The sequence below is a fragment of the Protopterus annectens genome, chromosome 4.part0 (assembly GCF_019279795.1).
Source record: "Protopterus annectens isolate FY-2018-M chromosome 4.part0, PAN1.0, whole genome shotgun sequence".
Taxonomy (NCBI): domain Eukaryota; kingdom Metazoa; phylum Chordata; order Ceratodontiformes; family Protopteridae; genus Protopterus; species Protopterus annectens.
The window spans coordinates 146,313,712-146,328,527 of NC_056733.1; the positions used below are offsets into that span (position 1 = coordinate 146,313,712).

The following is a 14,816-nucleotide window of genomic DNA, read 5'->3' on the forward strand; positions in this document are numbered from 1 at the left end:
ACAGTGTAAAAGGTGGAGGAAAAATATTTTTCATAGTTGGATGTGCAATATTCATAGACAGTTTGTAAAGATATTTTATTTGTTTTTTGACTGTCCTTTCAGATTAGATTGCCACAAATTACATGCTGTAGGTTATTAATTCCTACCAGTTCTAAGGTGCCAATATATGCATATAGTACTTTGTCTCAATCATAAAAAAGGCCGGAGAATATTAAATATGAAAACAGAAATGTCTGAGATGTTAATTGTATTACTTCACTACATTTTGAGAATCATTTATTAGTTTTTTTGTTGTTACAACATTCCAGCTCATGGTACGACAGTATACTGTTTTCAGTCATATTATTGGGAACACACTAAATCCGCTTTCGCATCTGCAGCATAAACCACAAATTAATTCATCCATTCATTCACTTTCTGATACTTACTTTGTCCTGTTCAGGATAACAGGTGAATTGGAGCATGTCCTAGCAAGTAATTTGTGTAAGACAGAAAACCTGTTCTAGACAGAATATTAGTCTATCACAGTCTGTTCGGTAAAACTTTGTATAACCATACTTTGATTCAGATTCTGAATTGTAGGTCAGGATGAAATATTATTCTTGTTATTTCATTTCATTAAATTATTACTATGTGTTACCAGTGTTACACATTTACCCACATTTCTATACAGTTTGTCAATGCTCAAGATTAAACTACTTAGTCTAGATAATTTCACTGCACAGAATTTTTATATTTGCATATGACAGGGTGTGGGTGTGTGTGTTGCTTGTTAAAACAACAGGATCAAGTTGAATGACCTTTGCTAAAAGAAATAATTACTTTATAAGTAGCTTTATTACCATAAGGTTTTCTCACTAGCTGAAAGAAACAGAAACAGCAGTATCAATGCAATCTCTAAGGGAGACGTCCTTCTCTGCTTTCTGTGCTGATTATGAAAATTGCATTAGTGCAGTTGGATAGAAAGGCTTTGTGCTTCTTCTGAAATAATATTGCATTCCACAAGAGTTTTCATAAACATGTAATATGTACAATTATTTTATACACAACATTCTTCTGCAAATCATTTCCTTTTTTGAACTACACTGCAATTATATGTTCCACACTAATACATATATAATAAATAAGTTCTCCCTCCCAAACCCCAGCTGTAGCTAAATCACATAACTATAACTACGGTTTCCGTGTGTGTAGATAGATATAGATGTGTGTAATGCAATAACACAAGGTGTCTGCTGAAGATTATTATTAATGTTGCAGTTTAACAATGGCTGTAACTGTTACTAATTAACACAAATTTTTAAACTGTGGCACATAGGTGCATGGTTAGCTAGTGCAAAATGCATGGGGAATTCATGGCAAATTAACTGATGGCTTCAGAGATATGCAGCTTAGAAAAATGGAGTTCAAAACATAGTCTCACATTGATTCAAATGAAAAACTGTTTAAAACTGAAAACATGTTTGTACATATATGCATATCTAATTAGATGTCTTGGGTCTTCAAAAGAAAAAAAATATGAAAATGTACTGAATACTCAAAAGTCATAACTGTTTTGCTGAGTTAAAAAAATATTTTCTATAAAGTGCTGGTAATATTTAAGGCCCATAGGTAAGTACTGGGTTAACTGCCCTTCTGGGCTATTTTAAGACTAGGCAATTCCCCTCAAAGATGAGAATCACGCCCAGTATTCTGCACCTGTGAAGTAAATACCTTGACCATTATGCCAACCCCTCTCCCCATTATGCCTACTGAATGTTACCAGCAACAGTATAAGGGTTGCAGACATGATGACTGTCAGTTCAACAGTTTGCCGATTTAGCTTTTTTAATTAAAATAACATTTAGCAAGATTGCACTTCTCTGACCATGTGGAAACCTGGGATGGGAAACTATATTCCTCCAAAAATCCCACCTTTGGGGCTTGTATTAGCGTACAGTCCTTAACTGGGGCAGATTCCTTTATGCCTGTTATTATCATTCTTCAGAAACTTGCTACATAAGCTCCTTTGCAACAAGGCCAAATGCCAAAGCCATCTGAACAATTCACAGCAGGTACCATCTATACAACTATGTTCCCAGGTGCATGCACCATTCAGCAGTGCTTCTGTTTCATATCAATTCCACTGAAACGAGGCTTTGTAACTTGTAAGTCATGCTCAGCCTTAAAAAAAATAAATAAATAATAATAAACAATAATAAACTATTTTTTCCCCAAATCCCTCTCTCATGAAAAAAACAAAATTTTAAGTCTTCTCTCCTTCTTGACAATACAATCATTGAAGTCACTTCTCATATCAAATTATTAGGGATGACAGTGGCTGATAATCTTAAATTCGACCTGCATATACAAAATTGCATAATAAAAACTCATCAAAAGCCAGGAATGCTTTACAGCTCTACAAACATTCTCACCAATGCAACTAAAACTACACTTGCCACCACATATCTTCTCCCCACACTTTATATGGTGGTTCCATTCTTACTAATGTCTAGGCATCACAAAATCAAAACTTGAACAATTCTATAACAAAATTGCTAAATCTGCAGCAAATACCCCTTTCAGAACCAACCACTGCATAACACTGAAAAGCCTAAATTGGTTAGAACTACCCTATCAACTAACATATACACAGTTTCTTACCATCTATAAATGATCCTGCATCCATTTGCTTCTCCAGTGCTAAACAGCATTCTACACAACTATGTACCCACTGTCTGTCATTATGATCCAATGACCAAAAACTCCTGTCTGTCCACAAACCTATCAAATCTGATGGGCATTGTCTATACTCATACCATGTTGCAAAGGCCTGAAACTCCTTACTTGTATCCATCAGGTCAATAACCTCCCTCCCATCCTTGGAAACCATTCTGAAAGACTTCTCAGCCAAAAACTGGCTCTGTTCTTGCTCAGCACAATGATACACTATATCCCTAAATATGAACAAGTTCCTATTCATACCTTACACCTCCTTACTCTCCTTTCTACACTCTTTTCTTTACTTCTATCAGTCTCTCTACCCTGGCTTTTTCTCTAAATACACCATAAACATGCTTTTCTCTCACTTCATATTGCAATTCCTGTTTATATTATACTAACACACCTTTAATTTCTCTATAAACTGGCTAAAACATCTCTAAATATTAAGTCACTGTCATATAACTTGTATCTATTCTTAGCCAGTGTTTTCATATTATGTCTAATTTGGTGTATTTAAACTGTGGATATTTTTTGTATTATTTTTTAAGACTATAAAATTATTGTTCTTAAAATGTTTTGTGAATCTTTGGAGCTTTTCTTCCTGGGTCTGCACTGAAAATGGGAAAATGGGCTCCTACCCAGTCAGTCTTTCCCAGTAATCAATTAAATAAATAGAGAGATATATAGACAGATAGATATTCATATTAGAAACTAATATAATGGACCAGTTCTCTTCATAGGGTGCTCATATATCAGGTTTAATTATGTATCTTTTTCCCTGTATGTAACTTACAGAGCTCTTCTCCATTGATATATAACAGAGTTCAGCTTTGATCTGTCCTTTACAGTTCTTTGTATGCACCGTATGTAATGCCTTTCACTATTTGCAAACAGGAATGTTCTTGGGACATATGTGATTATTACCTTTTAATATCTTGTAGTGTATCTGAGTGTATCCGATTCGAACTGTGGTTGAAAAGAGTCCCCTGCACACAATTGCCCACCAGGTTAACAAGTGACTGAAGGTTTGCTCATGATGGCACTAACAAAATTCCCAGATTGCAGACAGACTTTATCTTAATAACAAAACAATGTTCTGTACTTTGCTGTCTCCAGTGTCATGGTGTGTGCCGTCATGTAATTTTATCTGAATAATGTGCACAGCTATAAATCTGTTTTTTACATATTCACATAGCATCATGATGCATATTTTTTTGTAAAGTACACAACTGCATGAGCAATTCTGAACACATGAAACCTAGAACTATATTTTAAAGTTGCTTTATTTATTATATTGATTGTACAGTGGCACACCCAAAAGTAACTATGCAGATATATCAATGCTGTACAGTCATAGGTCAGTATACACAACTCTACTCATGGGTCAGTTAAGAGGCCATACGTTTTTCATATATTATAAGACAATTAGTGGCAGCACTACACAGGGCCACAAAGGGGCATGTGGCCTCTCTCCCAGGTGCCCCAGTCCTGGAATACTACAAATAAAAAAAAAAATTCTCCTTGCAAATTAAAACTAAGTCACTCGTTAAAGAAAAAAAAAAAAAAAAAACCTGCAACTGCTTCCATTAAAAGGACACAAACTAGTGTGGTTCCTACTTTCCAATGTCTCTTTTTGCAAATTAAAAAAACAGCTATTTAAAAAAATGGTCTCCATCTGTTCCCACTGAAAGCATGCAAGCACAGGTTCCTACTTCTTGCTCTGTACAAGCACAATCTTTCTTTTTCCACTCCTCTAACTACAAGAATAAATGCAGTGGAAGAAATAAGAAGTTCAGAAGGGGGGAGCAGTCTTTCTTTTCCTACTAAAGGAGAACTGAATTAAGTAAACAGAAGCACACATAGGATTAGAAACAAATTCACAGAGACCGCACAGAGAATGGCTTTTATTGCGTGTGAATACATGTGCTTTCTTTGCCTGGTCACTGAAAGCCAAAGACATTCAAGGACATTTGGTAATGTAAGTAAATGCCAGCCAGTGATTAATGCCATAAAATATATTAGAAGAGTAGCACAGTCTGGTTAAATGAGCTGCTCACACAGTAGCAGGCAAATAGATTTAGAAAGAATCAAACCCTGTACCCTTAAGTGGAGGGAGGGGACTGCTCATTAAGTTTGTTCTTACATCAACTGCCTGACATCCATTAACTTCTCCTTTTAGAAAAATGTATGTCCATATAGTTTAAATGGATTGAAGGTGTTGGGCACTTAAGGTTCTGAGCTGTTAATGAACTGCTTCCCGTAGTCAAAAGTACAGGGTTTAATCTTCCCACCACCATTTGCTGACTGTGTAACTATAAACAAGTCTCTCAGACATACTACTGGGTCAGAATAGTCCACAACACGAACCAAGTAGATGAAAATAGATGAAAACAACAAATGCCAGTAAATCCAAATACAAATGCAACATTTTTTAAATATTTAAACACCTCTAACACCTCAGCTTTAGTAACTTCAAGGAGTTAAAATCATTGCACAACACCCAGCAGTTAAATAGTCTGAGCACTTAACCAAATTAATTAACCAATTACAATCAACTGAATACTCAAATAAATACACAATTAAAATTAAATTAAAACCCACCAGTTACAATCTGTGTGAAGACTGGTAGAGATGGGTGAAGGCTGCCAGCCTAGCCAGATAGAATTGTACAGATAATTCTCTCATTTATTTATTTTATTTATTTTACATTTGTTGACCGGGCTAGTCTAGCTGGATATATGTCCATTTTCAGTAGAGGCCCAGGGAGAAAGGCTCCACAAGAATCAGACAAGATTAAAAATATTTAAAATTACAAAATTTTAAGATTAAAAATACAATAACAGTTACAAAACATTAAAGTTTAGTTACAGATACATTAAAGTTCAGTTAAGATGAAATACAGTGCAAAATATTTTACAGATACATTAAAGTTCAGTTAAGATAAAATATAAATAAAATACCCCTTCCCCTATTTTCACTATTAAGGTTTTTTTACACTGTGGGAAAGTAATAGAAGGAAGATGGAGATTCCCAGAACAACAAAGTCATTAGTAAGGAATGGGAAAAGAGACTAGTTATAGAAGAGAAGAAAATCAGGAATGGGACAGAGTAGTAAAGGGGAAGTTACCCCTCTAGCAGATGCAGGTAGGATGTCTGTTAAGTCTATCTTGGGTATGCTGTCTATCTTGGGTATGCTAAGTCCCACTTAAAGGTAGTAACCTTAGAAGTGACAATAATGTAAGGTGGAATAGCTTAGGAAAAATTATTGATGTTAAAAACAGGAGGAGAAAGTATTAGTCAGGATTGGTACAGGGACAGAGCCAGTGGCTAGTAAGATAAAATTTAAGTTTCTTTTTGAAAAGTAAAGTAGAGGAGATACAAGTGAGGTCACCAGGCAGTAGGTTCCAGCTTTTACCCACAGTATTAGAGAAAAGGGAAATTCCTGCTTTATTATTGGGTTTATGTGTGGATACTAGTAGTTTATTAGCTGAGCATAGATTGGAAAGATTTTTGTATGGACTGATAAGATTTGTAAGAATTGGTGTTTTCTCTGGATAATAAAGGATTTTATGGGAAATAATTAGTTGCTGAAATAAGAACTGATTGTGTAGTTCCAGCCAACTGAGTTGGTTTAAATTTAGGCAGTGGTGGGTTATAAATGGGGAGCCGGTGGCAAATCTGGCTATACTGTTGTAGGAGATTGATAGTTTGTTGAGGTTAGTTTTTGATACATTTTTGTATATAGGAGAGGCATAGAAGAGAGTGGAGATGAGGTGGGTGTGGGCAATAGTAGTTCTGGCTGTAGGAGTGAGGAAGGGCTTGATTTTGTAGAAGGAGCCTACCTTTCGGTTTACCGATTTTATTGTGGTATTGATATGAGTATCATAGTTAAGGTTGTGGTCAATAGTAACCCCTAAGAGTTTGGTTGTTGTGTATGGAAATATGACTGTGACATTTTTGGATTTTATAGAGAAGTGAAATGGGGTGGACTTTTGTGTAGGAGTAAATAGCAGTAGTTTAGTCTTTTTAGGGTTGAGGAGGAGACAGCACTGTAAAAAACAATCTTCTACAAGCTCAAAGACACTTTGGGTGAGGGCACGGAGTTCAGATGGAGTTGTAGCTGAGGAGATTAAAGTGGAATCATCAGTGTATTGTATGGTTACAGCTTGGGGAAATACTAATAGCTAGATCATTGATAAAGATGGAGAAAAGAAGAGGCCCTAGGATAGATCCTTGGGGTACACCAAGGGAGACAGGAAGAGGGTGGATAGAGTGTTTTCCCATGGCACAGCCTGTTGCCTATTATCTAAGTAGGACTTGAACCACTGTAGTGCTTGAGTGTCAAGTGAGAGGGATTTCAGAAGATTCAAAAGTATTTGATGATTAACCATGTCAAACGCTTTTGAAAGATCAATGAAGATAGTGGAGGACAGGATATTATTGTTACGGTTTTTGTTGATGTGGTCAGTAAATAAAAGGAGGGCAGTAGTAGTGCTATGGAAGGGTTGAAAGCCATGCTGAGAGCTAGCTAATAGGTCATTTCGGAGAAGGTGGTCAAGCAGTTGGCAGTGGATGCATTTTTCCATGATTTTAGCTAAGGGAGAGAGTAGGACAACTGGGCGAAAGTTGAAAAAGTTCTGTAGAGTTCCCACCCTTATGAAGGGGGATAATAGGTAAGATTTTCCAGATGATTGGGATGGTACTTTCTTTTATGGTTCTGTTAATTAGGATTGAGATAGGGTAAGCAATAACTTTGGCTGCAATTTGAAGATACTTAGCAGGTAGTAGGTCTGCTGAGAGGGTAGAGGGTTTGAGTTTTTGTAGTAGGATACAGATGAGGGAAGTAGGGACAGGTTGGAGTTGGAAAGTGGGTGGAGAGGTAAAGGAGGAGGGGGTGGATTCATGGATACAGGAGGTAGTGAGTTGGCAAGAGAATGGATAGCTTCAGTAAAGAAGTTGTTGGATTCGGCAATTTGATTGGGAGTGACTTGGGTTATTCCAGAGGGGGTGGGTGTCTTAGTGCTGCCTGGATGAAGGAGTCTATTGATCCCTGACCAGAATTTCTGTGGGCTTTGTTGGTTAGTTTGATGGAGTTGAAAGAAGATTTTTTTTTTGTTTAATAGAATAGATGCTTTAGAGTCTTGAAGTTGTTTAAATTTTATGTGATCAGATGGGTGGTTGATAGAGCAGGAAAGAATGTTTGTTTTGAGGGCTGGTGGAAGTTAGAGCAGTGAAGATGTTCATAGGTGGTTAAGATATACGGAAGGAAAAGAAGAGGGAGAATTGAGAAAAGAAGTAGGGGTGTAAGGTATGGGGGTGTAGGTGAAATAGGCATAGTGCTTAAGAAGTAGAGAGTGGGGAGTGAGAAGGTGAGAGTAGAAGATATAATGGGAGGAGTGGTGAGCTAGATGGAAAACCTTAACGAGGTGTGGAATGTGATTGGCTGTTAGGGGAGTAGGAGTGGTTAGTGAGGTATAAGGCTAGAAGCATTGGGGGTGGGTGGAATTTGGGGGTAGGGTAGGGGAGCGGAGTGAGCCCACAGGGCGTACAGAGCAGGAAGAGCCAAGTAAGGAGGAAAACCAGCCTGTGAAAAAAATCAGTGGAAATGCTGGCTGCCAGAGGTAAGTTTAGGTGCAGGTAAGTAAAGGTGGTGATAGACGCAGTAATAGTCTGGGTAGGTTTGGTCGCTAGGTAGATGAAAGTGAAAAATGGAAGCTTAAAGTAGGTCTAGGCAGAAATAAGTAAGGTATACAGCTAGTTACGTGCAATGAAATAAGTAAGGTAAAACTAGTTTCCTGAGTGTTTCAAATATGAGGGAGTGGAATAGATGAATAAGGAAGAGGGTCCCATCTAGTGGGTAAAAGCTATAGTACAATATTAATACCTGGAAAGAAAGAAGTGGCTCTAGTAGTAGGGGAGGAAAATAGTAAAGCAAGGTGAAGGCTGCAAGAGGGGGTAGGGGGAAGTAAAGAAGTAGAAAAGAGTATGGTTGCTGGCTATCCTGGTAATGGAGGGTTATTAAATGAATCTAATGTTTAGACAAATATACTTTACATAAAGCAGCTAACATACTTTCTTGCTTTCTTGAGGGGATGAACTCGGGGAGAGGTTGGCTTCTATTCCTTATTGTAGGAAAAGGCAACAGGTACTATTGTTTAGCAGGAATCCTGGTCAACAGATAGCACAGGTACATAACCCTAATGCAGGACAGGGAGCTTGCCAAGTCAATTCATTTGTGAAAAAAGTTGACTTTACACGTCAAACATGGTACTTTTCTTGCTACTTTTACAACCTGTAATGTACAAGTGTGTAGTCTAAACAAGTCCCCCATTAATTTATCGAGCAGCCATCTTTGTAAATATGAATGTTGAAATACAAGCTTGTTTTTTTAAAGGAAAGAATGTGGTGTGAAATGTTGAATGTAAAACAATGTGGCAACATTGCCCTCTGCTGTAAAGAAAGCTAAGTCAAGCATTTTTGTCTTGAACATCCAACTCAGCACTGTCTTATGCTCTATGTAAGTAAGTTATTTTATAGGTTCATAGGTAGGTACTAGGCTATTGGCCCTAGGGCTTATATAAGCCTAGCTAAAAGGCACCCCTGGCTTTCACCACCCAAGAAAATTATTTTCCTGTGCCACTGTTGAGCAGAGCCACAGAAGTGATCCCCGGGGTGAATTTGATATCTTCCATCTAATCATCAGGATTTTAGAAGTACGTTTTCTTGTAGATAGCTAGAAGCTAGAAATATTAAACTAAGTGTTTTTCTGTAATGTCAGAACTGTACTACTGAATTATTTTAAGTATTTCTGTGTGATCTCTGAACTTTTGACTAGCACTGTATAGTAGAAAGTATTGTTTTGTGGTTTTAATTATTTATTATTAAATATTTTAAAACCTTTTAACTGTGGCTGGTTTGTGTAGAGTTAAGTTAAGCTCTAAGAGTACATTGCATGCATATAGTGATCCTGTACCAGGTCACTCTAATAAGCCTTGAGACTGTTTAGTCATACTACCAATTGGATAATAATATTGCACAGTAATAATTGGACACTCTTTTAAGGACCTTTGAGTAGCTGATAAATATTAGCTGGGTGGTGGCAGTAATTACTACTGTAGAGTCTGGGTAAAAGGAGCGCAGCTGGAGATCCTGTGCCAGCCTTCCCCAGAAGTGTATGTGTGGTTGTGTAAACTCTTATCTCAAAGTGTGGGTGTGTCAGCTACTTGGGCAGGGACACAAAGCACTGGTTGGACAGAGAGTGTGCGCTGGAGATTTTAGCTTGCCCAGCTAGGCTGAGATCTGGATCCTATAGCTGTGCCAGTGGGGAGTCTTATTGGGGACCTGGGGAGCAAGGGTACTACCAGCCCCAGACTGACTGTGATCTCTGTGTGCTCTTAAGGGAAATTGCACTTTACTGTGTGTATTTGTTATCCTTTCCTCATATATGAGACACCCTCTCTGGTGTTAGTGGTGAGGATTGAGCCTCTTTGATTGCTGGGCCAGGGCACGTGCATCACATATTAATTGGTGGCAGTGGTTGGGATAGCCACCTCACATATTAATTGTTTGGCAGCAGTCGGATATCCACATAACATATTAATTAGTTGGCAAATACTAATTGGCTTGAATCCTGTAGCTTGTGTACAGTGAGCTTTGAAGGTGTTTTATACTCTAAAACAGCCATGCAGTGAATACTCAGAGTTCAGATCACAATTGTTTTATTTCTTTTGTTAGCTTAGTTTGTCAGGGTGAGCAGGCAGCATGTCAGCAGAGGAGTATGGAAAGCTGACAAGCAGCCAGCTGACTGAGATGTGCCAGTCTAGGGGACTGGTGCATGGAAACCTGACTAAGGCAGACCTGACTGCAGCCTTGGTTACAGCTGCATCAGAAAACAGCAACCAGGAGGACAATCAGAATCGCAGTGGAGATATAATTCCCTTGGAGAATGGACAGCTCAACCTTTCTGCAGTGGACTTAAAAATCCAGCTGGAGCTAAAGAGACTTGAGTTGGAGGCCAGACATGTGGAATTAGAAGCAAATGAGAAACTGCGAAGTTTGCAGGCTGAGGAGAATGAGAAACGGATAAGTCTGCAAGCTGAGGAACAACAGAGGCAGAGGCAGCATGAGCAGGTGATGCTGACTCTTTGCCAGAGTCATGGAGGTAACGGGGAAGGGAGTAACTGGACCCCAGAAGCACAAAATGTCAGTAAATTTCTTCTGCAGTTTAAAGAAGGGGATCATTTTGATAGTTTCATTCTTATGTTTGAGAGGGTATGTAAACAGTATGAAGTTGACCAAGGGCTCTGGGTATGGTTCCTGACCCCCTTACTCTATGGTAAAGCTGTAACTGTTCTATCCAAAATGTCTGACATTGCATGTTTTGATTATACTGCTGTTAAGAAATGTCTTTTAGTACTGTTTAAGCTAATACCTGAAACGTATAACAAAAGGTTTGTAAGCATAGATGCAAGGCAGATGAAAGTGTGTGTGAATATGTTGCTGAATTGAGTACTTATTTCCATAGGAGGGTGAGTGGATGTCAGGTCACCACTTTTGAAGGGCTGGCAGACCTTTTGGTGAGGGAACAAACCCTTAGCACTTTGCCTGAGGACATGAGAATCTGGTTAGCTGATAGACAATGTGCTACTTCAGATGAGTTGGGGAAGAAGGGAGACCTATACCTGGCAAGCAGGGCAGCCCTGCACAGGAAGGAGACCCCCAGTACTGTTCATGGGTCTAAAGGAGCCCATGGTGGGCAGCACAGACTGCCACAACAGAATCCGCCAGTAGCAGGGGAAGCCACTAGTCCAGATACACATCCAAGAGCTAGGGTTAAATGTTTTGAATGCAACCAGTGGGGCCATGTGGCATACAGGAGTCCACAAAGGCAAGGTGGGGAAACAAAGTTGAGGGAGCCAGTAAGTGGGAAAGACAAAATGCCAATAGTAGGTTGTTTTGAGACAACAGGGATACTAAACTACCATCCTGCAGATGTCCTGAGAGGGAAGGATTTGGATGAGGCAGTACCATATGCTTGTGTAGTTACAAGCACTCTGGCTTGGAGACAAGCATGTAAGTCTGGTAGCCTGGGGGAGACACAGACAGACTGCATACTTGCAGCTAGGACTGGTGAGGTGGTTACTTCAGAGAGGGAGCTACCCTGTAGCAGTGAGACTGAAGGTGAGCCTCAGCTACTTGGGGGTACTGCTGTTCCCTTGGGCAGAATAACTGCAAAGGTAGAACTGAGTAGTAGTACCCAGGCTGACAGTGAGGCACTACTGTCAGAGGATGCCAGACTTCCTGTGGAACTGGAGCTGGGAAGGGTTACAAGGAGAGAGTTGAGACAGGCTCAGCTCACAGACCCTACATTGCAAGGCCTGAGGCAGGTAGCTAGGGAGGCACCTGATTCTCAAGGAAAGGGGGATCTGTATACTGGGACAAAGGGTTACTATACAGAGAGTGGACTCCTGAGGGAGGGCTAAAAGTTGAGGGAGTATATCAGTTGGTAGTGCCTAGGGCCTACCATCTGGCACTTCTAGCCATAGTCCATGATATTCCCTTTGCAGGTCATATGGGCATAAAGCATATAAAGAGATTTATTATGCTGAACTTCTATTGGCCTCGAATTTCCAGAGATGTAACAGGGTACTGCAGGAAACTGTGAGCAGTGCCAAAAGGTAGGCAAGGCAGGAGACAAGGTGAGAGCTCCTTTGATGCCCTTGCCTGTGATTGAGGAGCCATTTCAGAGGGTAGCTATGGATATTGTGGGTCCTCTGAATACCACAAGTTCCACAGGGAAAAAGTATATCCTAGTGGTAGTGAATTATGCTACACGATACCCTGAGGCAGTGGCTTTGTCCTCCATTGAGACAGAAAAGGTGGCAAATGCTATGTTAGAGATTTTCAGCAGGGTAGGTTGCCCTAAAGAAATACTGACTGACAGAGGTGCCAATTTCATGTCAGACCTGCTGGCTTGTCTGTGGAAGTCCTGTGGGGTGAAGCACATGAAGATCACCCCCTACCATTCTCAGACTAATGGTCTTGTTGAGAGGTTAAACTCTACAATCAAGTCCATGCTACAGTCATTTGCAGATCAGTTTAAGAGGGAGTGGGACAAATATTTGCTCCATATGTTTGCTTACAGAGAGGTTCCCAGGAATCCACAGGTTTTTCACCCTTTGAGTTGCTGTATGGGCATAGGGTGAGGGGACCTCTAGATTTAATTCGAGATGAGTGGGAAGGTGAGTGCAAGTCTCACAAGGAGTCTTTTGTGGTATACATCCTAAACCTCAGGACAAGGCTCCGGGAACTCATGGGCTTGGCCTAGGAGAACCTGGCAGAAACCCAACAACAGTCAAAGGTGTGGTATGACAGGAATGCTTGAGCTAGAGAGTATGCTGTAGGGCAGCAGGTAATGGTTCTCATTCCTGTCAGACACAACAAGCTGCAAGCAGCTTGGGAGGGACCCTACAAGGTGGTAAGAAAGGTAAGTGATGTTAACTACATGGTGGAACTGCTAGGCAGAAGGCAGGGGCACAAATTGTACCACGTTAACATGATGAAACCTTATCATGATAGGGATGCCCTTGTGCTGAGCATTTGCAGTGGATTGCAGGAGGGGGATCTGGGGACTGATCTCCTCAGTGGGGCTCAGGCTGACACCTCAGTGGAAGGGGGTACAATGTCGCGGCAGCTATCTCCTACCCAGGTTTCAGAAATCTGAGCAGTGTTGCAGGAATTTGGGAGACATGTTCACTGGGAAACCAGGGTGCACCCACCTAGTGCGGCACCAGGTGGATACAGGACCCCAAAGGCCTATTAGGCAAGCCCCGTATAGAGTGCCTGAGGGAGTCAGACAGACCCTGAGGGAGGAGATACAGGAGATGTTGGAACTAGGGTTGATTCAAGAGTCCAACAGTCCCTGGGCCTCCCTAGTGGTGCTGGTGCCAAAGAAGGATGTCAGCACCAGGTTCTGTGTGGACTACAGGGAAGTAAATAGTCATACAGAGTTGGATGCTTACCCCATGCCTAGGACAGATGAGGCCCTAGAGCAGCTGGGTGGGGCTAAGTATCTTACAACTATTGATCTTACCAAGGGTTACTGGCAGGTGCCCTTGACTCCCAGTGCTAGACAGAAGTCAGCCTTTGTGATTCCTTTTGGCTTGTATGAGTTGTCAAAGATGCCCTTTGTGATGAAGACTGCCCCAGCGACTTTCTAGAGGCTGGTAGATCATATCCTAGCCAGAGCAAAAGGTTCTGCCCTTGCTTACTTGGATGATATTGACATCTATAGCCATTCCTGGCCAGAACACCTTCAGCATGTCAGGGAGGTGCTGGGCAGACTACAGAGGGCAGGGTTGACCATTAAGCTGAGCAAATGTCAGGTGGGTATGGCAGAGGTCTCCTACCTAGGACATAGAATGGGGGGTGGTAAGATATGGCCAGAACATGCCAACATGGAAGCTATTCAGGCATGGCCTGCACCTGTTACTAAAAAGCAGGTGAGGGCATTTTTAGGGACAGCAGGGTACTACAAAAAGTTTGCCCCCAGTTATAGTACCATAGTTGCTCCCATCACAGACCTGACAAGGAAGAACAGGCCAGATAAGGTAGTGTGGACCCCAGCATGTGAGCAGGCATTCCAGAAGCTTAAAGAAGCTTTGGGAGGACCTCCTGTGTTAGCTAGTCCAGATTACAACAAAGAATTTGTTGTGCAGGTGGATGCTTCGAACCATGGGGTGGGGGCTGTACTTAGCCAGATTCTTTTGAGAAGGAGAAGAGCACTCAGTGGTTTATCTCAGCCTTAGGCTCCAACCCAGGGAGGAATGCTATGCAGCTGTAGAAAAGGAATGCCTAGCCATAATGTGGGCATTGCAGAAACTCCAGCCTTATCTGTATGGAAGGAACTTCACTGTTATGACCAATCACAACCCCCCTAACATGGTTAAACAGCCAGCCAGCAAAATGCCAAGCTGCTAAGATGGGGCCTGGTGTTGCAAGCATATGATATGTCAAAGCAGCACCGCAGTGGGAGTAGCAATGCCAATGCAGATGGGCTCTCAAGACAGGGAATGGGGTAGATATACTCAGATAGACCTAACCCTCTCAAGTGG

General features: G+C 40.8%; 1 long non-coding RNA gene across 1 annotated transcript in view; it reads left to right on the forward strand.

Moving 5' to 3' along the window:
- The window catches only part of LOC122799223, a 191,078-nt gene that overhangs the window by 1,246 nt on the left and 175,016 nt on the right, over nt 1-14,816 (forward strand). The window lies entirely within an intron of this gene.